The following is a 25,302-nucleotide window of genomic DNA, read 5'->3' as shown; positions in this document are numbered from 1 at the left end:
TCCTTACACACAGTGCAATACTGCTCTGGGTCCTCCCGTGCAGCGCGTAACGCTGCCTGTGCTCTTTCACGCTGCTCTCTGGCCGCCTGCTGTGCTGCCCGTGCAGCTGCCCTCTCCGCCTGCTGTGCTGCCCTCTCTTCTTGCTGTGCTGCCCTTGCAGCTGCCCTCTCTGCCTGCTGGGCTGCCCTCTCAGCTGCCCGCTCAGCCACCTGCTGCTGCCGGAGGAGCCGGTGTGCTGCCCGCTCTCTTTTTTCGGCCTCCTTGCGCCTGTCCTCCTCCCCCGGGTCGGCCGGTCAAAATGGGGGGGCACGAGGATGTCTGCCAACCCGGCTGGGATAACACCGGCCGACACCAGGGGATTCGGGAACCGTCGGCATGTGGGACACTGCCCGGTGGTGGGGGCAGCGGTGGTGGTGGTGGGGGGGGCTGCGGCAGCAGCAGCGGCGGTGGTGGGGTCAGCAGCAGCAGCGGAGGTGGTGGGGGCTGCGGCGGTGGGGGCTGCGGCGTTGGTGGAGGAGGAGGAGGCGTTGGGACTGCAAGGCATCGGGACGGTGGTGGCAGCAGGGTCGGCGGGACCCCAGGGCGACGAGACGGGCGATGGAGCGCACTCTACGGCGGTGGAGGAGGCTAGGACGGTGGCGGTGACGGTTCCGGTGTCGGCGGCGGAGGTGGTGGCAGACCTGGTGTGGGCAGCGGCGTCAGCGGTGGAGACGTCAGCGGTGGAGACGTCAGCGACGTCAGGGAGGTCCTCCGGGTCCTCGTCTGTATCAGACGGGAGATGGTTTGGGTCCCGGCCTTTGACGAGCTGTTAGTATGTGTTTAGAAAAATATGTTAATTCAATGAATTGTACTTCACATAATGTCAAACTGTTTTTTCTGCTAACTCACCTTTGAGTCGTCCACCGCTGTCCTGTCAAGCGGGAACAGGCCTGTAGAGCGGAACCCGCTCTTGATGGTATTGGGCGTACAGGCCTGCTCCACCGCGTACTTCAGCACCGCTGAAAAGTGCCGCTTGCCCAGCACCAGGTGTCCTCGCACCAACCCCATCTCCCGTGCCAAACGGGAGAACGCCGCCTTCAGTGAACCGTACACCGCCACGTCCAGTGGCTGGAGCACATGGGTGGTGTGCGCTGGCAGGCACACCACCTCAACCTGGTTGGCCCGACAGAAGTCGACCACCCCCTTCCCAACATGGGCCTCGTGCTGGTCCATGAACAGGAGGAGGGGCCGCTCCTGCCGGGCGTGCTTGATGAAGTGCCCCAGCCACTTCACGAACAAGTCGCTGTCCATATAGCCTCTCTCCGACACGCCGTAGAGTGCGTTGGTGGGCCCCTCCAGGCTGTAGGCCGTGCTGGGGAGGCACCCCTGAAAAATGATGAACGGGGGTATGCTCTCCCCAGCGGCGTTCGCGCAGCAGTGGACGGTGACGTGGTCCCTGGTGGTCACCTGCTGCACGTACATGTGCCTCTGCCCTTTACGGCAGAGGACACGCTGCCTGGAGTGGCCCTTGTCTCCAAAGCCCGTCTCGTCGCAGTTGTATATCTGGGCTGGGGTCCCGCCGAACCCATGCTGCTGGTACAGGGCCTGGCAGATGCGGAAGAGCTCGTCCACCCGCGCCACCGTGGCCCCATGGACCCTCTCCCTATCCAGGGGATCAGGCCTCCGCGAGGCCACGATGGGGTGGCGAGCTCGGAACCGAGTCCACCACATCTTGCTCAGGCCCTTCTCCATATTCACCAGTGGTGAAATCCGTCCCGATGCCTTGCAGATCTCAGTGGCCAATAACAAGGCCACTGAGCGGGTGATGGGGAACCCGTGGGCCGCCATCCAGAAGATGTAGCCCACCAACGCCTCCTCCTCCTCCGGCATGAGGGCCCGGTTGGGGTGGGGCAAGTGGCCATACTTGCCCTTCCTCCAGTCCTGGAGGGTGGTGTGGGATATTCTGTTATTTTCTGCTGTTGGCTAAATAGATAGACACACATATAGGGGAAACACTTGATATTTAATTTATGTGCTACAATGCAGGCCTGTTAACTGTATGACAACAGTGGTTTATTTAAACTACATCATAAGAATTTATTTCGTCAGTCATCATGCTCATTTTAATGAGTAAGAATGAAAGTTCTGCTGTGTTTATTGCAAACAACATTCCGCGATATCTCCCGCGAGTCACGTCAGGCAGACTGTAGCCTTTCTGTCCGGGATGAGCTGCCCTCTTTTGTAGCTCCTCCCGGCTAGCCTCTGAAGATCACGTTTACGTAGAAAGCCAGACGAAAGTCAGACTCAGTCAAGACGAACAAGCCTATTCTGGAGAGGTCAATAGCCATAGATATATACACTAGATGTCGCCTTGACTACTGCTGTTCATTGGAACGAATGCGTGAATCAAGACGCCATCTTGCTTCAGTGATCCACTCCTCTATAATGCATTAGCGTCAATCTGGGCAAAGATCTAGCGAAAATAAAATCACCATAAATCGTCAAAATCTCAAGCAATTATCTAATTTTTTGGGTTGTTCCAACTGACAGGCATGTATTTATGGTTGAGTCTAGAGAAAACTAAGCTTAAGACGATAATAAAGATACATTTTACCCGTCTAGCCCCATAGACTCCCATTCATTCTGCACTAGCTAGCGGCGGCCCCTAGAGGAACAATGAGTAAACTGCAACCAGGTTCGATACAATTAATGTAAACAGGCTCTTCGTAGACAGGCTCTGGTTGAGGCCACATACCTCTCGTCTCGTTTACTCATGTAAGTTGTAATCTCACCAGAAGTTGCTGTAGATCTGTAGAACATTTACCTCTGCTACTACATAGGCTACGCCAGTCGTTACTTTTATAATCATGGGTCAGTGCCATGGGCAAACGAGATGTAGCTGAATTCATAAATGACAAAGCCATGAGAAAGGTGATTTTCTTACGTTTCAACAACAAAGAAGCCGATCTGCCATCATTGTGAGAAGTTCCCAAATTTGTCGCTAATCGCTAAAAAGGTTTTCTATCACTGGGGATGGCCAAACGTCGCTAAATAGGTAACGCTGACAATACAGGAGAACTAGTTTAGCGCTTCAGATCCCTGTACCAAGATGGCGGCGGTGTTGACGCATGCTGAGAAGCAGAAGGCGACATCTAGTGTATATATCTATGGTCAATAGCAAGCAGTTAGGGCTGGGACAACGCGTCGACGTAATCGATGACGTCGACGCAAAATATGCGCTTCGATTTGGCAAGCATAACGCGTTCCGCTAAATATTTTTAATTTTACACCTTCAGTGTTTCCCATTGACTAATCTGTAGCTGGGCGCCACGAGATCAAAACCGTCCGTCATACGTCTAAATAAGCCCTCCTTACACTGACAGACTTTGGAAAGATTTGGAAAAGATCTTTGAAAGACTAGTCTCAGACCCTTTCACATCTAAAGACAAGCAGTCGAGACTAGAGAGACTAGTAGTCACAGACTATGATTTTGCAATGACTATTTGCAATGATCTTGCAGGGTCACTATTTACAAGACTGCAACTAGATTCCTTTAAATGATTACCCATCGTGCAATAGATAAACAGGAACTGAAATGATAGCCTACTAAACTCAAAGTCGTATTTTCGTGTTTCTGCAGCATTGTTTCATGCGTGACATCCCTAACCGATATAGAGTTGTTCTGTCACGTGGAAGAGCCAACTAAATATGTATAAGAAATGACAAATATTGTAAGAATAACAAATAATCATATAGGCTACAGCTGTCGCCTACTTTGCCCCTTCCTGTTTGGTGTTGGAGAGAGGTCACTATTGGTTTTTATAGTTCACGTCACTATTTGCATGAGCCACGACTAGAAAGACTTGCGATAATATTGCAAAGTATATAGTTTTTGGTGCATAACCAATAAAGACCATTTTGAGACAACCTTGCAGAGTGTTACAATATCAAACATGTTTGATATTGTCGTAACGGCAAAACTAGAAAAGGACTGACTCCGACTGACTTAAAACCGCTAAGATTGGCACCTTACACTTAACGATCTAGTTGACGGGAGCGCGCCGCGATTCCAGTACAACTCCCATGATTTCTGTCCGACTTTGGAAATTTAGTCGCCGACTGTGAAAACAGACCAAAATCGTACAATGTAAGGCCGCCATATGTTGTACTATTTAAATGAAAGTAAGATAAAATCCTTTCATTGAGCTGTGCTTTTTACACACGCAGCATTCCTTGCCCCGCCCGCTCTCTCTCGTAACGAGCCCGCTGCCCCTCCTCTGTGTGCATTTAACAAAATATTCACAATTGTTGAAGGATTGTTGTTGCCACATAGAAGCATTGCATAGAACACTGCGGGCTAAATTGCTATTAAATCCGCTTAGCATCGTGACCATGCTGTGCAATTTGTTCAAAACTGCTGCATTAAAGTTAACTCTGCTAAGGTCTTATCACAACATAGTAGGCTACATTGAGGAAACTAAACTAATTTAGTTTATGCAATCAAGCAGTATCTCTAAAGCTAACGTTAGAATACTGTTTGGATGTCGAGTTTAGCATGATTACTTACAGCTGCTTGTCAATTTCGTTACTCATGCAGGGCTCATTTTATTGACACTGAATGTTTGCAAAATCCCGATGTAAATGGAAAAGAGTTTTCCACGACTCAAAAGTGCTTGTCCCAAGGAGAAGTATGAACCGTTATTATGACCGCCGCGCAGCGAAGCGACGGTCATATAGGTCTAGTCAGAATTTTTTTTCTTTTTTCTTTTTCGCATGCCCAAATTTCCGTCAATGAGTCCCGGGACACTGAAAGACCGGGGTACACGAAACTTGGTGGGCATGTAACCCCACATGGATAGCATGGAACCATCATTTTTTCGTTTTGATCTGTAGCCCCCCCGCTGGACTGGACCCCCGAAAGGAGGGTAGGGCAGACACAGTTTTCTGTGAATATCTCGAAAACCGTAGGGTTTAGGAGGACCATTTTTTTTGTATGTTGATCTCAAGGGGCCATGTCAACCCATTCCATAACCACTCATTTCATGTATAGCGCCACCTAGTTAAACACAAAAAAGTAAAAATGAGGTGTTGTAATTGAAGGTATCTGTGACCTAACATAGTCAAAACTGCACGAAATTGGAAGTGTAGGATCATTATGACACCCTCTGTATGCACGCCAAATTTTGTGGAATTCCGTTCATGGGGGGCCACACAATAAATTAATTTATGTTACTATACACCAACTGGCCTGTAGGTGGCCGGAGACAGTTTTCGGTGAATATCTCGAGAACCGTAGGGCCTAGGAGGTCCACCTTTTTTATGTATGTTGGTCTTAAGGGGGCATGTCAACCCATCCCATTACCACTTATTTCATGTATAGCGCTACCTAGTTAAGAATTAAAAAGCAAAAAATTAGGTGTTTTCATCACAACATCTCTGGCTGACAAGGTCAAAACTGCACACAATTAAAAGTGTAGGATCATTATGACACCCTCCGAATGCATGCCAAGTTTTGTGTACTTTCGTTCATGGGGGGCCTTACAATAAAATAATTTATGTGTACATTTAGTGACGTACACCAACAAGGATTCCCGGGACACTGAAAGACCGGGGTACACAAAACTTGGTGGGCATGTTCCCCCACATGGATAGCATGGAACTGTCATTTTTCGTTTTGATCTGTAGCCCCCCCGCTGGACTGGACCCCCCCGAAAGGAGGGTAGGGCAGACACAGTTCTCTGTGAATATCTTGAGAACTGTAGGGCCTAGGATGACCATTTTTTTCCATATGTTTGCCTCCAGGGGTCATGTTAACCCATTTCATGTGCACACATGTGCACAAACAGATACACACACACACACACACATACATTCACAGTAATCATACGTATGACACATACTCACACAGTAGACATATGTACGCTTGAATGCACAGGCACATACGCAGGCACACACACAAGCACGCACACACACACACACACACACCCCCACACACTCACACACCCACACACATAACATAAACATAACACAAACAATCAAGAATTTCTCAGAATTATGAACAGGCAAGATGGAGGTGGGGTTGTATAAAATTAATTTTACATGTGAAATCTATGAACTAATCATGTTTTGGTACTTGTTGTCTAGCAGATACCAGTGAGAATTGAGTGTGGATAATGCAATTTAGTGAGACAGTTAGAATCATATAGGCCTTTCTGCATGATTTCTTTTTGTGGAAAAAATGTGCTGGACTGGGCGGCGGTCATATTTTCTACCGCTCTGCGGTACATCTAGTTTGAACTACGTTATGAATTGCATCCACACATCAGCAGGCTTTTTCACTCACGAACATCTTAAAGTGACAGGCACTACTGAACTTTATTGAATGCTACCTCTGACTAAGAATGCATTACTTTGCACTTGTATAGTCTTTTATTTTGGAATTTTAAGAGCAATAAACATATTGCAATGTTAAGGAATACATGTTTTTTCATTCAGATATGTAAATCAACATGTATAAATTGCTATTAGTCAATTAATGGGGAGATAATCGAATCGGACCGAAAAAATTAATCGTTAGATTAATCGATGCATTGAAAAAATAATCGCTAGATTAATCGTTTAAAAACAAGCATGCCCTACAAGCAGTCCATGACATCATCACCACCAGCATGTTCATGCTGTTCATGCAGCAAGCACTCCTCACATTCCTCCTCTCCCAGCTTTGTGAAGCTGATGTTTTTTTGCCGCACTGCTTTCCAATATGTTTCGTAGGACCACTTGTTGCCCTTTTCCAGCCAGTCTGCATACATCAGTTTTATACTAATGTCACTAGGGAGGTAGCGGCGATGGGGAGCATGCTCCCTCCGATAATGACTGACTGAAGGATGAAAGGACTCAATGTGATCCAACAGTGGCTGCAGGTCCAGTTTGTTGCCTGGTGTGTGTCTCCCTCTTTTATCCTTTGGGATCTCCTCATTTCCCATTTCCCTTTTCATCACAGACAGGACCAGGCTGTCATTTGTCGGATGGTACCCCAAAGTGGACAAACCGACTTGTTCCTTTTGGGACAAATAATCTTGCTGTTGGTAGCTGGGTGATGTTACAGAACATAAATGTACGTTTCTCTGTGTAGTCCAGGTTCCAGTACATGGCCCAAATCTTCCTTCGCAATTCCTCATTAAATTTCTCGGTACATTTTCTCCGGCATTTCTGCCCACATGGTTCCCTCATCGGAGGGGCCGGGGTAGACAGAGCTCCGGTGGTGTTAGAGGCAGGCACAGTGGTTGGTACGAAGGCTCCGGTGGTGTTGGGGTGTTGGAGGCAGGCAGGCAGAGTGGCTGGGATGAGGCTCTGGTGGTGTTGGAGGCAGGCAGACAGGCAGGGCATAAACAAAATGTTTCTTGGGTTCCGGTTTCCGACGGACCCTGTCAATTTATGTGCGACCCAAATTTATTTTATGAGCTTGTGGAAAAATAACACTAAATAGGCTAGGCTAGAACTATAATTACATTAATTACCCCTTGCGTTATGTATAGGGATGAGCGTATTCTCTCTTTTACAAAGTAGCCTACTGTATGCACAGCTGTTCACGAAGACGATTGTTTTCGTCACTTACCAAGGCACTCGCAAATTTGACCAATCATCGTAGTTTCACCGTGAAATTTCACCTACCACAACAGTCCCTCGCGTAGAATATTGAGCCAGATGGCACACTTACTTCTGCACCTTCTGCATATGACACCAAAGACTGCCCTAACGTGTTCGTTCCTCTGCCGTTTTGATGACAATAAATAGAAGGCTAACGTTAATGATCTGCATACTTGCATCTCTCAACCTGGTGTTGCTAACCTACCTGGGCTATGAAAGTAAGTTAATTAAGGCCTACTTGGTTTACTGACATTTGAGTAGGCTTTGCAAACGTTTACCTGGATGTCCTTTTAGCTTATGTCATGTTTGCTAGCTTGTGGGCTAAGTATGAGTAGTTCTACCAAAATCATAGAAATGAATACAATTGCAAGACATTTACCTCTTCTATGATCCAAGAATGATTTCATTCGAGTTTTTTTTTTAACATTTATTTTAACTAATGACATAGAAGACATTCCCAATTGCATCCACATATCGTAATGCACTATGCAAAAAGTGATTTACACTCGTAGCCGAACACAGTGAGATGCAAGCCTTCCAATCCACTTAGAAATGTAATTAGGCTACTCTCACGTCCTTAAAGGGGCAGGCAGTCAATTAGACGTACACCACCAATGTAATGACATTAAACAGAAGTGTAGTCAAATAGTTTAAATCAATATGAAATTACTAGATACTTACTTGGCTATTAGTAATTATGCTGGCCACAGACTATGAATTATTAAAAAGATATGAATTACAAAATATATGAATGTATTGAAACATATGACATGCCATCTCTTTAGGTGACTGCCTTTTTTGGACAGTTCTATGAAAGGTTATACTGCTTTGTGAATTACCTCAGTCAAAGCATTTTCACAAATAAAGTAGGCCTACTTTGATTTTCTGTAATCCTTACTGTTTACCTTTGATTACCCAGGTAAAAAAAAAACTATTAAAAGTATACTTTTTGAAAGTGTACTAAGTACAGTTTGTACTTTTTTCGTCAAATCCAAGTGTAATTAAGTGTATTGAATTATGTATTAAGTTCTACTTAATACCAACTTGACTATACTTTGAGTGTAATTAGTGTGCTAAAATGGAACAACTTTTTTCATACTTTAAGTGTTCTTAAGTACATTATACAAAAAGAGATTTTATGAGCATTCGAAACACAGTCGCAGTACAATTTCGTAACATCCCAAGTGTATTGGAAATGTACTTAAAAGGCATTACAGTATAACTAATAATAGTGTAGTAGTGTGTTTTGAATACACTCTTATCATCCTCATTTCTATTCATTTGGCATGCTTCTGTAATATTTTAAATTAACTTCAAATGTACTTCCTGACTACAATAAGTGCCTTGAAAGTTTGCAGTTATGTTAATAAAAGTATAGTCTTAAGACACTTTAAGCATTATAAAGGCATGCCATTTAAGTATAATATTAGTGTGATTTAAAATTGTACTATTAGTACTCTCCTACCTATCCTGTTACATGACAAATTACACTTTGATTATGAGAAAAACATTTTATTGACATGAATGAAAACAAAACATAATATTAATCCATAACAAAAGTAAAAAAAAATTCTGAAAGTTCTGGATCTCTTGAGCATATCTTTTCAAGTTGGGTGTGGTAATGCGATAAAACATGCATTTGGGCGTATTATATTATTTCATATGCATAGATTTTTCGAGTGGCTGTTTGGAGCGCTGGTCAGATTCCTCCTCGCTCGCAGCATTTTCTTCCATGCTTGGGGAGCAGTTTCCTCTGAGTGCGCACGCGCAGAGAGAATTTGCGCGCGCACATTTAATATCTACGTGTGTGAAATAATATATAATACAATACACCCGAATGCATGTTTCATCGCGCAAGTGCTTTTTGCCACTATTGTGTCGCGATACTCTACAGACTCATTGGTAGACCATCAATTCAAAATGCAGATTTCATGAAAAACAAAACTTGTTTACCCTCCTAGGTGAGAGAATTTGCCCTCTAAGCTTGAAATTGTTTACTAGACACCCAGCCTACAAGCCAACAACTTAACAGTCTAACATAGCTAAATTTGTAATGCATGATCATGTATTGCTTATTTGTTTGCAAAGTCTTCTGGCCCAGAAAGAAAACCATGGTGGTTACGGATCATGGCTGAGGAGGAAAGGTACAGCTGGTAGAGTTGTGCAGTGAGTGAACTTCCCTCCCAACACTGAGATGTGGTGGCAAAAGCTGTGGTAGCTAGCTTCCTTCCTTGGACACCATCTTCCAGTCCAAGATGCATAACATTTTCGGTGGCAACCCGGGGCTGGACAGCAGTCAAATGCATTGACCTTGGTATTAGAGAATTTGTCTCTGTTGTCTGTGAACAGAAAGAAGGTGGACAACATTTTACAAGATAAACAATATTTTACACAGAAATCCATTGGCAATGATGAGATTAATACAGATTATCTGTACCTATTTGACATTTACTTTTTATGGGTCAAATTGGTATTGACACCATCTGTTTGCCATCCTGGTATGGGTAGACCTGGCCAGGTAGTCTTTCCTTAAAGCGTTGTGCACCTTGGCACCGATATGAGTGCAACCACCCTGTTTTCTGCATTTGATTACCTTAGATTCCTTTGTTTCCAATACAACCCTATTATCGTTTTCGGGTCAATGGCATTTTAAATGGGAGTCGTAGGGGCACTAGCCTACTATTTTGATGCATGAATCAAAATCATCATGTATCAAAATAGTTCTGCCCCTACGACTCCCATTCAAAATGGCATTTGACCCAGAAACGACAATTCATGGGTTTCATCAGGTCCCTTCCCACAGGTGTATACAATCATGCACCTTGATTATGAATGCAGACTGCATGGTACTTGATTAATACACCTGTGTAAAGGGACCTGATGAAACCCATGAATACAGTCAAGCTTAATGGTGGCGCTTCTGACTTAATTATGCTTTCAAACGAAAGTTTGACTCAGGTACATTCACAAAAAGACCATAGGTTGCATTTTGGCTTGAGTTATGCTTTAAGAGTAATGGGACAAGGTCCTGGATGAAGAATATTTACCTTTACTGCTGATTATTTGAGGCGTTCAGACATCTCGGTTTCAAAACTGTCCAGGAACACCTGTAAAAACATAGTTAGGCTACAGATTAAAACTAGGTAAATTACAAACACTACCATGAACTTGAATGCTCTGTCAAACACAAATAATTAAAAAAAATCTAAATCTATAGCCTAAATCAAGGCATAATATCAATCATGTAGCCTAAGCTTCATAGCACTAACTTAGAACACCAGGTTTAATTCCCCTCTAATATCAATGGTGAAAAAAAACGTTCTACTTCATAAAATGCATGTAATTTGTCCTGTAGACTCATTTTAAAAGACGTCTCCACGATTAAAGAAAAAAACAGCTACAATGTCATTAGCATGCCTAATGAGTGTGAAGCATAGATATATACACTAGATGTCGCCTTCTGCTTCTCAGCATGCGTCAACACCGCCGCCATCTTTGTACAGGGATCTGAATCGCTAAACTAGTTCTCCTGTATTGTCAGCGTACCTATTTAGCGACGTTTGGCCATCCCCAGCGATAGAAAACCTTTTTAGCGATTAGCGACAAATTTGGGAACTTCTCACAATGATGGCAGATCGGCTTCTTTGTTGTTGAAACGTAAGAAAATCACCTTTCTCATGGCTTTGTCATTTATGAATTCAGCTACATCTCGTTTGCCCATGGCACTGACCCATGATTATAAAAGTAACGACTGGCGTAGCCTATGTAGTAGCAGAGGTAAATGTTCTACAGATCTACAGCAACTTCTGGTGAGATTACAACTTACATGAGTAAACGAGACGAGGGGTATGTGGCCTCAACCAGAGCCTGTCTACGAAGAGCCTGTTTACTTTCATTGTATAGAACCTGGTTGCAGTTTACTCATTGTTCCTCTAGGGGCCGCCGCTAGCTAGTGCAGAATGAATGGGAGTCTATGGGGCTAGACGGGTAAAATGTATCTTTATTATCGTCTTAAGCTTAGTTTTCTCTAGACTCAACCATAAATACATGCCTGTCAGTTGGAACAACCCAAAAAATTTGATAATTGCTTGAGATTTTGACGATTTATGGTGATTTTATTTTCGCTAGATCTTTGCCCAGATTGACGCTAATGCATTATAGAGGAGTGGATCACTGAAGCAAGATGGCGTCTCGATTGACGCATTCGTTCCAATGAACAGCAGTAGTCAAGGCGACATCTAGTGTATATATCTATGAGTGTGAAGTGTGACTAGCCTGCTACCATCCTCCTTTCTGTGAGTTAACTTAGCCTACACCACACATAATACTAAAGAACATTGGTGAACTTTAGGCAAACGTTGCTTAATAAAGAACACACTTTCTTCCATCATAGTTTGTCTAACGTTAGTGCTAGCCAACGCTTGTCAATAATCCCGCAAACACAAAGCAGGCTAATGTAGTTTTCTTGATAGGGATCTGGGTCGACGTTTATGATTTTAACGTTAGCTAAATTAGCTAACGTGATCTGGCATTGCTAGCTTGTACTAGCAAGGATAAAAACAAACTCTTGAAAGATTGCTAAGCCATCAATTTAACTTCTCCAAAGACTACCGAAGGTCATAAAGAGTAAGCTACATCAGAATCATTTAACAATATGCTTTGGGACTCACCTGATAACGAATAACTTGGCACTTTAGATCCAACTGGCTTCAGCCCTTGTTATCTCATATGACGAGTCCATCTGCCTCTGTAGGACCAACGTCTCTGGCATGACTAGAATTTATGGTATCTTTAATTTGGACAAACCTGTAACCTTATACGGACCGTAAACGTTTGCATTTTCTGGTCTCTACAGTCCATCTGTCTTGCAAATAAAGGTACAAGCATATACTGTATAAAATAACGTTAATGTTTGCTCACACCACGTTTTGCTCAAAAGCTGCACAGATCCGCCCACTCCATTTCAAATTCAAACAGCCATGTTATTGGTCAACTGGACTGCCTATACATTTAACTGTGTTGCCTATAACAAAATGCCACATTCATCCTCTTACAACCTCTACTACATCACAAACGTATAGGCTACTACCTTACTAAGACACAAAATCAACAAAAGAAAAAATATTATTTGATGACCAAAACTGATAGATCAGTGTGTCTAGGCTAGGTTATTGCACATTGCCATATGCATCCATGCGGCTGACATAGGCTATCAGGCAACCAGATTAGCGGCTGCGACTGTTTGGGATTTCCCCCCAAAATAGGAATCAGGCCACGTAGGGTCACACTTTCATTGGGAGGGGACTGCTGGAGCTTGAAATCTCCCGGTAATATTTAATACCCCCTTTAACCCATTCCACCCCTGAACACACACACAGAAAAACACAATTGTATCTGTGTACATCTTCATTACTGTACATAAGTATGGTTTTTCAGTATCTGTACTTTACTTGAGTATTAATATTTTTGGAAACTTGTGACTTTTACTCCACTACATTTGAAAGACAAATACTGTTAATTTGACTCATTTGAAATATGAGCATGAAGTACTAGTTATATTTAACCACATTTGATTCTTCAAATGCCATGTGATAGGCCAGGGGTTCCCAAACTTTTCCACGACAAGGCCCCCCAAATACCACTAGGTTCTGGCCAAGGACCCCCTTGATGTGTTATTAAACCCATCGACAATACTACGGCAAATGTAAAAACACATTAAGCTATTCCTAATAATTATTTTAGCCACAAGCACTTCGCTATGGAGCATACAGTGTGTAAAAATAGTTTTTGGGGCTTTCTGTTATATGAGAGCTATCACTCTACTATTATTCCCAGTCGGGGGCAGCCGTGGCCTACTGGTTAGCACTTCGGACCTGTAACCGGAGGGTTGCCGGTTCGAACCCCGACCAGTAGGCACGGCTGAAGTGCCCTTGAGCAAGGCACCTAACCCCTCACTGCTCCCCGAGCGCCGCTGTTGATGCAGGCAGCTCACTGCGCCGGGATTAGTGTGTGCTTCACCTCACTGTGTGTACACTGTATGCTGTGTGTGTTTCACTAATTCACGGATTGGGATAAATGCAGAGACCAAATTTCCCTCACGGGATCAAAAAAGTATATATACTTACTTATACTTATATTATCATGGGAAATATAATGTAATTCTATCCGAAAGACTCAGGGAGGTATAATGAAAGTTAAAACACGTTTTAATCCATCAAAGGATATACAAAAGGCATAAGCAACAATAAGACAGTCTTTGGCATAGGCCCCGTCCTCGGTCCAGGTCACCGAGTGTGCAGACCCTTGCAGATCCTGCCGGTATGAGACGGCAGGGGCGGAGCCTAACCCCAAAGAATAAGAAATAAAGATACCCACCAGAATGCTTAGATGGTCATCCTCTCTGAAATAGAGCATACCAATATTAAACAGTGCATGTTGTATTATCCGGTTGAACTCGGGAGATGAATCAGAGAAAGCAAGACAGACAGCAGAATAAACTGATGATTTGATGAGGATGATTATGATGATGGATTCAACCACCTGTGATTAAAGTTATGGAAGGGAATTGAGCTTACAGATGTTCAACCCATTGAACAAGACTGCTTGAGTGACTAGTGCTTGCAGAAGTTTAGCTTAAGGGTTAACTAACAACGTGCAGGGCGATGAGCTTGCAATTACAGATGCTCAGGGTCAGTGCCGGGGATAGAGCCTGCAGTTGCAGATGCTCGGGGTCAGTGCAGGGGATAGAGCCTGCAGTTGCAGATGCTCAGGGTCAGTGCAGCAGAATAGAGCTCGCAGTTGCAGATGCTCAGGGTTAGTGCAGCGGGATAGAGCTTGCAGTTGCAATTGCTCGGGGGACAATGAGCTCGCAGTTGCAGAAGCTCAGTTTAGTGCAGAAGAAATAGCACTTGCAGTTAAAGAAGATTATAACCTGCACAAATGCGACCAAGCCAGTACGGGCACCAGAAACGAAGAGAGAGTAATATGATTAAATTTAGATAACCACCACCAGACATTTGCAAGAGGAAGTACATTGATTACAAAATGCTCATTACTGCTGAGTGAGTCTTTAGTAATTAAGAACTCAGTAACCGTACAGTCCATAGATTCTTGTGAGCGTTGTGACGAGCAAATGGAGTAGCTCTTAATTGATAAGCAAGTTGATGCAAAATATTACAGTTTGTGAACTCCATTTGTTACGGTGCAATTGGTGAACAGAAGCTGCAAGGACAAGATGTACAGGAGATGAAATTAACAGATACTACTGTCCATCCGGCAGAGGTAAAGCCATGTTAAAGAAAGCTAAATAGCACAACGTATAGGCCTACTATTAGGATAGAAATGTAAACAAAGCAAGGTTTAGATTAATGAATTAATTATGTTGACTTACCCCAAAATAACAGCACAGTGTAGTGTCCATGATTATATCCGATTTAAGTACGACCCCTAAATGTGATGACTGTTTCCGTGAGCAAGCCGCATCCTGCAACGGAATGGAGCTAAAGCAGATCCAAGGGCAAGATGAAGAGTGAGGCCATGCTTTTGCACCTTGCTCTTGGAAAGGCCCCCCAAATAAGATGAGCAGCATAGGTAACGTTAGCTAAACAAGACAGAAAAACATTAAATAGACATTGTCCGTGGGTAATAAGTTCAGAGAGAAAGGTATAGAGAAACAGATAGAAAGCTTGAGCACTCTCTGGTGAAAAGAAGAAAATGACCAGCATGGTCTGCAGCGATTGCAGCGAAGTCGAGGAGCTTGCACAAGCTCAGAGCTTTCGTAAGCTCGGTTCTTGCACGGCAAGAATGTAATGCAATGTGGTGCGAATTCCTGTGGAAAGTGCTTAATGATCGTTCTCAGTCCAGGACCCGAAGCGTGGAGACCCTCGCAGATCCTGCCGGGTGAATACGGCAGGGGCGGAGCCTACCCCCAAAGAGAAAGATGGGAAAGGCCTACCCGAGGGTAGACGTGAGGCTGGGACACTTCCTGGAATAGAGCATAATCAAAGAGAAAATTAATGTGAGACAAATCCTTCGTTAATAGTAAAGTGATTCATGAAAGGAAATGAAACCAAGAACAGATGATAGGAAAAGTGTACTCTCTTGCGGGTACAGAAGACATAACCAGCATGGTCTGCAGCGATTGCAGCGGGGAGCTGCACGAGCTTAGAGCTTTCGTAAGCTCGGTTCTTGCACGGCAAGATGTAATGCAATGTGGTGCAAATCCCCGTGGTAAGTGCTTAATGATCGTTCGGTTCGATAACGATTGATGATTGCGATTTGATGATGCGATTCGAGTCGACTGTCGAGTCGAGTTGCGTATGTATATGATGAGTGAAGTGGGGTGATGGAAGGATAAAGGAAATTAACTGTTGTGACGTGATTACCCGAGGTTGCTTGCAGAAGCTAGACCAAGGGCGGCGGTGCGTAGTGACTAGAATGTATTAACACTTTATTCTGTGCCTAAAGTGCCGGCTGTGCGTAGTGACTGGAGAAGAGTGGCTCGGGTCCATCGTAATTAATATAATGCTTTAGCTGAGCCGAATAACCACCACCAGACCTTTGAAAGGTAGCTTACCTTATTTGACACTTGCGAGAGCTATTTGCGCATCTAGAAGGGCTTGATCCTGAGGTCTTATATAGGACTCGTAAGCAGACGAAGACCATCTTCCGAGCAACTTGATAGAGGATGCAGGTAATCCTAGAGCGGCTGCTGACGTTGCAGCGCCGATGCGAAAGGGCTGGCCAGTATATTGGGAGGTTGAGAGCCCGCAGCTACCAACCGCTGTCGACAAGTGGATTCTGAACCATTGTTTAGACATAGATAACCCAGTGGGTAGAAGAAAGAGGTGCATTAGGAGAAGTGTGTGGGTGAAGTTTAAGATAGTTGATCATAGAAGTATAGGGACAGAAGAGTTATTTACTTTAGAATCTCTGATAATGACAACAGAACCTGAGGTGTCCATTTTAGAATGTTTCAGAAATACATAGAAGTGGGAGGAGAAGATGATGGCTGAGCAAGCCAGATCCTGAGAAGGGTTAAGAACCTGGCTGACAGAACAAAATTTCCCCGGAGCGCATGAACCCATAGAAAGCCATGAGGAACACGGCTTCAAGGAATGAATTGATAGGGAGTGAAAAGAGAGCCAGGGTTAACTAACCAGCAGCAGACCTAAGGACACAACAGGACAAGACAAAATACAATCAACAGATACATGACTGGAGTACACTAGCACTTATGGATGGTCGCTGAGGATGATTTAGCATAACTAAAATAAAGACAAAAGATGGAAGAGTAATCCTCGTCATGCTGACTGGGTGAAATAAGATTAAATGTGAGCAAAGCACTGCTCCAGAGCCAAGAGTAAGTGGGTGTTTAGAATATGTGAACCAGCATCACAGACCTAGTAATTTAAATAGTTAGAGTGAATTGGTGATGTAGCCTAATAATTGCTGTATGATTTGATTATATGACGATTGAGAATGAGATTCGAGGACATATGGATATTCGATAGTGAATTGCAAAATCTAATGATTTAACAATGCAAGTTCACTATTCTGCTGCTCCTACTGTGGTGGGATAAAGACATGAAGGGTTAGCGTATAGCTTAGATGAGGAGGTAAATAAGTTGACATCACATGACCTGGATGAAGTAAGATTAAATATGAACCGAAGCACTGTCCCTCGATGAACGTTTTGGCTATAGGCCTACGTGAACCAGCCCTGCATCCCTGCATGAAGTAGATAGTTACGGTGAGGGTCAGTACTCCACTGCCGACAGATGCATACCCTTAAATTAGAGAGAGAGGCATTTAAATTAAACGAAGAGGAGCTGCTCCTGAAATGGAAAGATTATTAAGATGTTAAGTAATGAAGAAATGGGAAGGAATGCCATCCCTGTGCTTGTGGCTGCCGTGACGTAATGGGAGATTACGAATGACGACAAGCAAAGTGCATTGTGCTTGGAAAAGTATATGAGTGAGTGCAGTATTGGCCTGAAGGAGAGTTTGTGCCTGCTAGAGGTGTTGCTCTTTTGGCAGAGAAGAGTTTGAGGAAAGATCTTGTTCTAGTCCCTACAGCCTGAAGACCTGCAAGGAGGAATGGAGTGGTTAGAGAGGAGACATAGCATTTTCAAAAGGACCTAGCAGGCAGGCAAATAAACAGCCATGATACATTTACGTTGCCATTAGTTAAATCAACAAACACAATGTATGGGCCTACATATTATGTACATAACCAATGACAGTAGCAGACAATGACAGACAATAATGATCGGCCAGACAGGAGAATGAAAATAAGATTAATATGGCCTTCAGGTGCATCGGAATATTATGGTTAATGACAGTAGCCTAGAAAGGGACAGGGCCTAGGAAGAGTACTTTTGTCCCTGTTGGCCTTCCATACACGACAGCCTGACCAGCGAGACAATTTGCCTAGATGTGGACCTAGCAAAGCTGTATCATGGCAGCTTTGGCAAGGAAACCATCGCGAGTGTCGATAACTGGAGTAACGGAGTTTTTTAAACGGTTCCGTACATGTATGTTAACAGCGTACAGCGTTTCTGACGGTTTTCGTCAGAAAGTTTAGCAACCATATTTCCGTTGTTAGCTATACGACGTTAACCTCATAAAGCAACTAGGATCTAACACGAGACTAGGGTGAAAGAGAACCTTCAAGCCGCGGAACTTGTCTCTTTCCGTTGATAAGACGGACAACCCCAACAGTGGCAACAATTTGGCCTACCTTACTCTCCGACGTTTACGAGCTACTATCCTACATGGAAACCCCCGAGACTTTGGTGAGATGCGTCCAACTCGGTTGAAGCGAACGTAAGGTAGGCTAAGCTACTATGCCTGCATCACATGTTAAAATTGTGGCGAAGTGAATGACTAGCTACCCGTGCATGGATACGGAACATCGAAAATCGGCACCTGAAAGCAACAGGCAGGTGCAAAGTAAAGTGATTATAAAGGCTGATGCAGACTGGTGATTGGTCGGAAGTAATGAATGAATGAGTGACGCATGCATTGAGTCTTCCTGACAGAATTTAACGCTAACGCTTCCATTTATACATTATATATATAATATAATTTTTATTATATTATATACTTTTAATGACTTTTCCTGCTGTTATTGAATGTGTGTGTGTGTGTTGTATGTATGCTACTGTGACCTTGAATTTCCCCTAGGGATCAATAAAGTATATCTATCTATCTATCTATCTATCTTGAAGTTCATTTTTTCAATAGTTCAATTTGAGCTTGGCTGAATTGGCTGTGGTAATGATGGTGACAACAGATTATTCATCAGAACATCCTCCATGTGGGAGCTGAACTGGAGTGCATCACTTCAATATCTGATAAAAGGACCCTGAACAAACTGATCAACATTTTGGACAATGGGTGTCATCCACTCCACAGCACTATTACAAAGCAGAAGAGCTTGATCAGCTGGAGACTTCGCTCCCTGCCTTACACAACAGACAGACTGAGGAAGTAATTTGTCCCCAGGGCCATTGAACTGTTCAATGCTTCACTTAAGGGAAGAGGAGAGATAGACTTCTCTGCATAGTCTGTCTGCCTCTCCATGTTTGTGTACTGTCTGTCCACTAGCCACTTTTTATCACTGTCTTACTGCTTTACTGTTTGCATGCTATATTAGCATGCATAACCCCTCCCCCAATCCCACAGCCATATTGTGGCCACACTTACACCTACTTAATGCTTTATAATCAATGCTTGTATAATGGCTGTAACCCTATTATGTAAACCCATTCTTGCACTGATATAGTTTTTCTACAGTTTTTTTATATTACCTTGTCTACTCTCTTATATGTCCATATGTATTTTATGCTGGTCTCTAGCCTTTATTCTTGCACTGTTGGACTTACTCATTTGCACCATGACACTCACTCTCACAGAGCACCTTACCTTATGCACAGAGAATCAAAGGCTCAGTCCCTGCCTCAGTCATTGCAAGCGCCTCATGCTTAATCACCCCTAAGCCAGGGCCGTAGTCACCATAGACATTGAGGGGGACGTGTCCCCCCCAATATTCAAATATGACCAAAATGTCCCCCCCAATATTCGGACATAGAAAAATAAAGAAAGAATAAAGCGCTATACTAGGCCTACAGGAAACCAACACGTATCTGAAATGTAGCCTAATCAAACGTAAATAACGCACAAATTATATGGTTCCAGAGTAGCCTACACCCCTGAGTGGTTTGTCCTGGTGATTTTCCGTTTTTCGTTAGTGGCGTGCGCTATCAAAAGCTTCCATTTACTGCACCCTACTGCGGTGAGGTAGGGCTGTCAACAATATCGCAAAAGCTACTGGTACAATTTTCACAACATTTCTTGGAAAGGTGTAGCACAGGCTAAGGAAATCCCATACATCAGCCATCACCAAATGGCGGACCGCGGTCCGAGTCCGGACCGTGACGTGATCCTATCCGGACCCAGACCATAATATAGCCTAATTTAGATTTTCACGTAAGATTTCAAAGCTGCGCTAAATGTTTCGTTGGTTAGGATAACAGCATTTACTTCAGGAGCTTCAGGAACCATCATTTCGCTTGCTGCTACTCAGCCAGTGAAATCTGTGAATTCTGATAAAGTCGAGTCAGTGAGTAAAGTAGTAGCCTACTATGGAGAAGAGACTGATAGCCTGAAACGAGCGAGGAGAGGAGACGGGACGAGAAACAATCAGATGGATATCTAAGTTAACGATAAGTAAGTTATTTTCAAATCATCGATTGCTCAAAGAGGAGAAAGCTAGAGAGCGAGAAGAGAGCTTTATATAACGATACGGGGGCAATACCACGCAAAACTGTCACGTCCGTAACGCCAACTAAATATGGATGTGACAGTTTTGCGCGGAATTGCCCTGGACCTCTTCTATATTCTGAGACAGGCAATTTTAAGCGCCAATTTGAAGCACCTCTACTAGACAAAGCATATATTTTGAGCAAGCATAGGGTAGGCTAGGCCCATTCAACAGTGAACTGAGACCACAGAATATTTTACGATTTAAGAAGGCAATATGATTGATCCACCACAATCTAGTTAAGCCTACATGCATTCACTGCCCAACAACGTGATATTCCTGGATTTCAGGGATTTCGGGTCAACATAAAAAAAAAACAAAAAAAAATAAATTAAACTTGCTGATTAATGGGTTCAAGGAACCAGCTGTGGAATATCCATCCTTGTCTCAGCTCAAATTTTATTTTAAGTTCACGTTAAGATCTTAAAAATAGCCAAGGCTACTCAAGTTTTTCTCCCCAATTAGGCTACTCTTATCTTGCCTTATTTCTCCTCATTTCGAATGTTGCCTTTTAGGCTACTTATTTTATTTCACATTAAACATTAGGCCTAGGCTTACACTCTTCTATTTCTTGAATTTCCCCTTGGGGATCAATAAAGTATCTATCTATCTATCTACAACTAGGCTCCATCCATCCATCCTAATATTATACATACATACTGTACATATACATAGCCTAAACACGCACGTTAAACATTATAATGCTCCGGACCTTTGCTTGAGGAAATTTTCCGTAACTGGACCTCGCTGAAGATTAATTGAATACCCCTGGCCTAGTGTTTCTACATGTTGGCACAAAACGTCATTTCTGTCAGAAGCCAGTCTATAATGCATACAGGGGTAACATGAGGTGAGTCAGACAGAAGAGGGGCCTGTCTTAGTAGCCTATTCCTGAATCCTGTCTCTTTCAAACTACATTAAAATTGTGTGATTAGCCGCGAGCATAATAAAATCTAAATTAAAAGACAAAATCTTATTAGGCTCCAAACCTATGAGTCTAAGCATTAGTTTAAAAAAATCTTCAGGTGTAAGTAATAAGTCAAAGAACCACATTCTGTGTAATATAGAGGTTATCATAAGATACTGTAGTTTGTAATTTCTTTTAAGTATACATTTTGAACACAAATGGAGTCACGGGTCCAGGGACGGACCAGTGAAGTTGCTTCTTCTCCACCCTTCTCTTTTCACAAAACTCACGGGGGTGGGGGGTGGCATCTGTATCCGTCAAAAGTTTGGAATAACCTAATTGACTGACCTAACTAACGACTTGTTTGTGATTTTTAATAATATTTTTGCATGAAATGTATTGAAATTCTGTTTGGGGGTCCCTCAGACCCAACCACAGATTTGGTCCCCCCCAATGTTGACATCATGACTACGGCCTTGCCCTAAGCACACTATGTGCATACTGTTTTAGACTTGATTTAGATTTAGTGTTATTTAGTATAATTAGTATTTTAGTATATTCTTAATCTTCTACTGTTCTTATTGCTTAGTTGTGTTTTTTATATCATATACTTTTATTACTTTTTCTGCTGTTAGTGCATGTTGTGTGTGATGTCTGTATGCTACTGAGACCTTGAATTCCCCCTTGGGGATCAATAAAGTATCTATCTATCTATGTAGCCAGGGAGAAGAACCCAGATGAACCTGTTAGCAACTGAGATTTGAGAAGTGATCTGGTGTTAACCAGGCTATCCTCCCATGATCATTGTGAAATTGGAATGAAATTAGACATTCACCACATAGCTAGATCTTTAGTCTACATCATTAAACGATAAATAATCTACTCATAATTGAGTTAGCTTGTTTTGTATATTTGCCGGTGAAAAAGTTTTAGATTTGTGAACAGAGAATGAATAATTATTTAAATTATATTGCATCCATTTGAACAGTTGCAAAGTTATGAAAATAGGTCAAATGTTTTTGTTGGATGTAAGGAAGGTCTGTTACATTGCAATACATTAAAAAGGGAAAATCCTTGCACGTTTGAATACGTTTTTTTAAAAGCAAGTACTTCTGTATTCAACTTAAAGGGACACCAGGCAAGCTTGATGCTTTTTCTCTACGTAACTCCCCCTTGCTCGCTCTGAAGCTCATTTCCTTTTCTTTGCATCTTCCGTCAAAGGTTTTCGCTGCTTCTTCGCCGGCTCTGCCATTATACACACATTTGCAACAATCGCTAGCGTTTCGTTAGCCTGCCTATGTGCTGTGGATGCAGGATGTAAACTGATCCTGCTTCGGTCGGCGGGTACGATACACTGAACTTGCAAGCGGGTTATTCTTCCTACAGGCAGTAGGGGCGGGCGAGAGAGTCTTCATTCGCCCTGTAATGAGTCATTTAACCATATACCGACTTACGAAAATGAGCAATTAACACGAAAACGTTGCCTGGTGTCCCTTTTAGTAAAAATCTGACTTAGCAACTTTCACTTGTATTGGAGTAATATTTGACATGGTCTATACTTTCACTTAAGTAAAGGAACTGTACTTCGTCCATCTGTGTGTGTGTGACTGTGTGTGTGTATGTGTGTCGGCCTGTATACTGTAGACAGCAGGGAGCTGAGGTTTGCTGGGAAAGGCCTAATTGTATTTAGTGCTGCAGCAGTGCTGGATGCATTAGAGGGAGGAGACACTGGGGAGCGGATGGTGATGTCATTAGAGGCAGGGAGGAGATGCTGGGGAGCAGATCATGATGTCATTCGAAGGTCATAGAAAGATAGTTAAGCAGCTAACATGGAGAGAAATACGAAAGCACACCAAACAGGACATGCTGTAAAGTCTCCAGTAAGGGACCGTTCGGTATTTATGGAATGGACCACCGGAGGAAAATAGGGGAGGGTCATGTATTTTTATTCAATATGTCAGGAGAGACTAGTGGGCTCGCCCTTCTATGAATTGAAAAAGACCATTATAGGCTACCTGCAAGCTGGCCTATGATTTCATTGCTGAGTTTGCGGCAAGGTAAGCAAGAAAATGTTTTTTTTTTTTTTCTGTCAGGATATGGCAAGTCAATGTCATTTATTTGTCCAATGTTAGCCTCAGACCATAGTGCACATCTTATCAATAGTTTGAATGTCGTGTGTGTTTCTGCTCATTGACAAATAGCGTTCAGTACAGTGTTCGCCTTTGTTACACTATTTGGTTTCGTGATGTAGGCCTGATAAACGGCTTATCCGGCTGCCAAATATGTGACTCAGCTAATGTTATAGGCTATACAATTTCCCCTCTTAAAGACAAGCTGGTGTAGCCTATTAGCCTACTATTAAAATTCACCGACAGTAGGTTATGTGTAAAGTATGATTTTATGCACGTACGTGAAAAGGGCCTCGCACCTGTCAAGTTCGCACAGGGCCTCGCACCCCCTTGCGATGGCCCTGCAGCTCCTCCTAAGACAGCGGGGGGAAAAGTAAAAAATACGTGATAAACCCGGAAAAAGTTGACAGGTATGTTTAGGTCCCGGTGATTATTTGTGAAATTGTGCAAACGACAGCCTTTTCAAGACATTTGAAGGAAGGAGTGGTAGCATGCAAGCTCCCAAATGAATGAGCAATCATGCAATCCAATGAAAATGAAATACAATCATGCACAAGGTACTGTTGTGTGCTAAGTAAAACCTATACTGCTCTCCATACACTGATAATGCATGCCGTCACTTGCCCATGCACACCAGCGCTGAAATGTTTAACTGACAAGCATTCAATAAAGAATAGATTTGATAGCAATACAACTGAAATAAAAATGCAACTGAATTGTAATCTACAAGGTGGTGGCGAAAGAGTTGTGCAGTGGGCGTAGGGGGCAGTCGTGGCCTACTGGTTAGGGCTTCGGGCTTGTAACCAGAGGGTTGCCGGTTCGATCCCCGACCAGTAGGAACGGCTGAAGTGCTACCTAACCCCTCACTGCTCCCTGAGCGGCGTTGTAGCAAGGCAGCTCACTGCTCCGCGTTAGTGTGTGCTTCACCTCACTGTGTGTTCACTGTGTGCTCTGTGTGTTCACTAATTCACGGATGGGATAAATGCAGAGAGCAATTCCTTGTATACGCAAGTATACTTGGCCAAGAAACCTGATAAAAAAAGTGTCGGCACCTATGTGTGAAGGTCTGAGAGAGCTGACCATGCCCAGATGCGCTGGAAGGACATTCAAAAGTGACGTTCACCAGCTCTGACGTGACACCACCAAAGTACTCCACAGGACATGGGCCGAGCCGCAGTCAAAGGAAATGCCAATGCTGTCCTCCTCCAGCACCAGAGGGAAAGCTACAAGCTGAAGCCACTACCAGGTTTAGGCTAGGTTTAATAAGGATCAAGATGTTTTTCACTTCATATTTTTCAGACACAAACACACCAGCTTCATGTGCCTGCAATTTCCCCTCAGCCCCTCATCCCGACCTGTCTCTCTCTCTCACACACACACACTCTGAGCACACACACTGCTGGCCTAGTGCCTGAGATTAAAGGTTCCCAAAGTCAGCTGTGCCGGCCACGTCATCCCCTAGGCACGAGAGGACACATCCGGCACAGTGACACTGTTAAGGCGCCACACCCCTTCTGTGTGCCAGCCGGGCACTATGCAGCCACTACGCTGGCCTCTTCCATGTGGGCATCTGCAAGAAAAACTTGACTCCAGAGCTATGAAGAATATAGTCTGGCATTTTCATCAAGCTCTGAAAACAAAATGGGCTGGGTTTCGTGTTTACATAAACATTGCCCTTAGGTTTCTATTATGAAATGTATATGCATTTTGATCTCCTTTAACAAATGTCACTCTGGCCCTACTCATTGAAAATACCCCTGTACACATGGCTACAGCACACATTCCACTGGACAAGAGAATATTAGTCGATGTAC

Source organism: Alosa pseudoharengus, unplaced genomic scaffold (assembly GCF_046254945.1).
Source record: "Alosa pseudoharengus isolate Yale_2024_CS ecotype anadromous, Long Island Sound unplaced genomic scaffold, YU_APseudo_1.1 YU_APseudo_1.1_scf_4, whole genome shotgun sequence".
NCBI classification, from domain to species: Eukaryota; Metazoa; Chordata; class Actinopteri; order Clupeiformes; family Clupeidae; genus Alosa; species Alosa pseudoharengus.
This window is presented reverse-complemented; position numbering follows the sequence as displayed.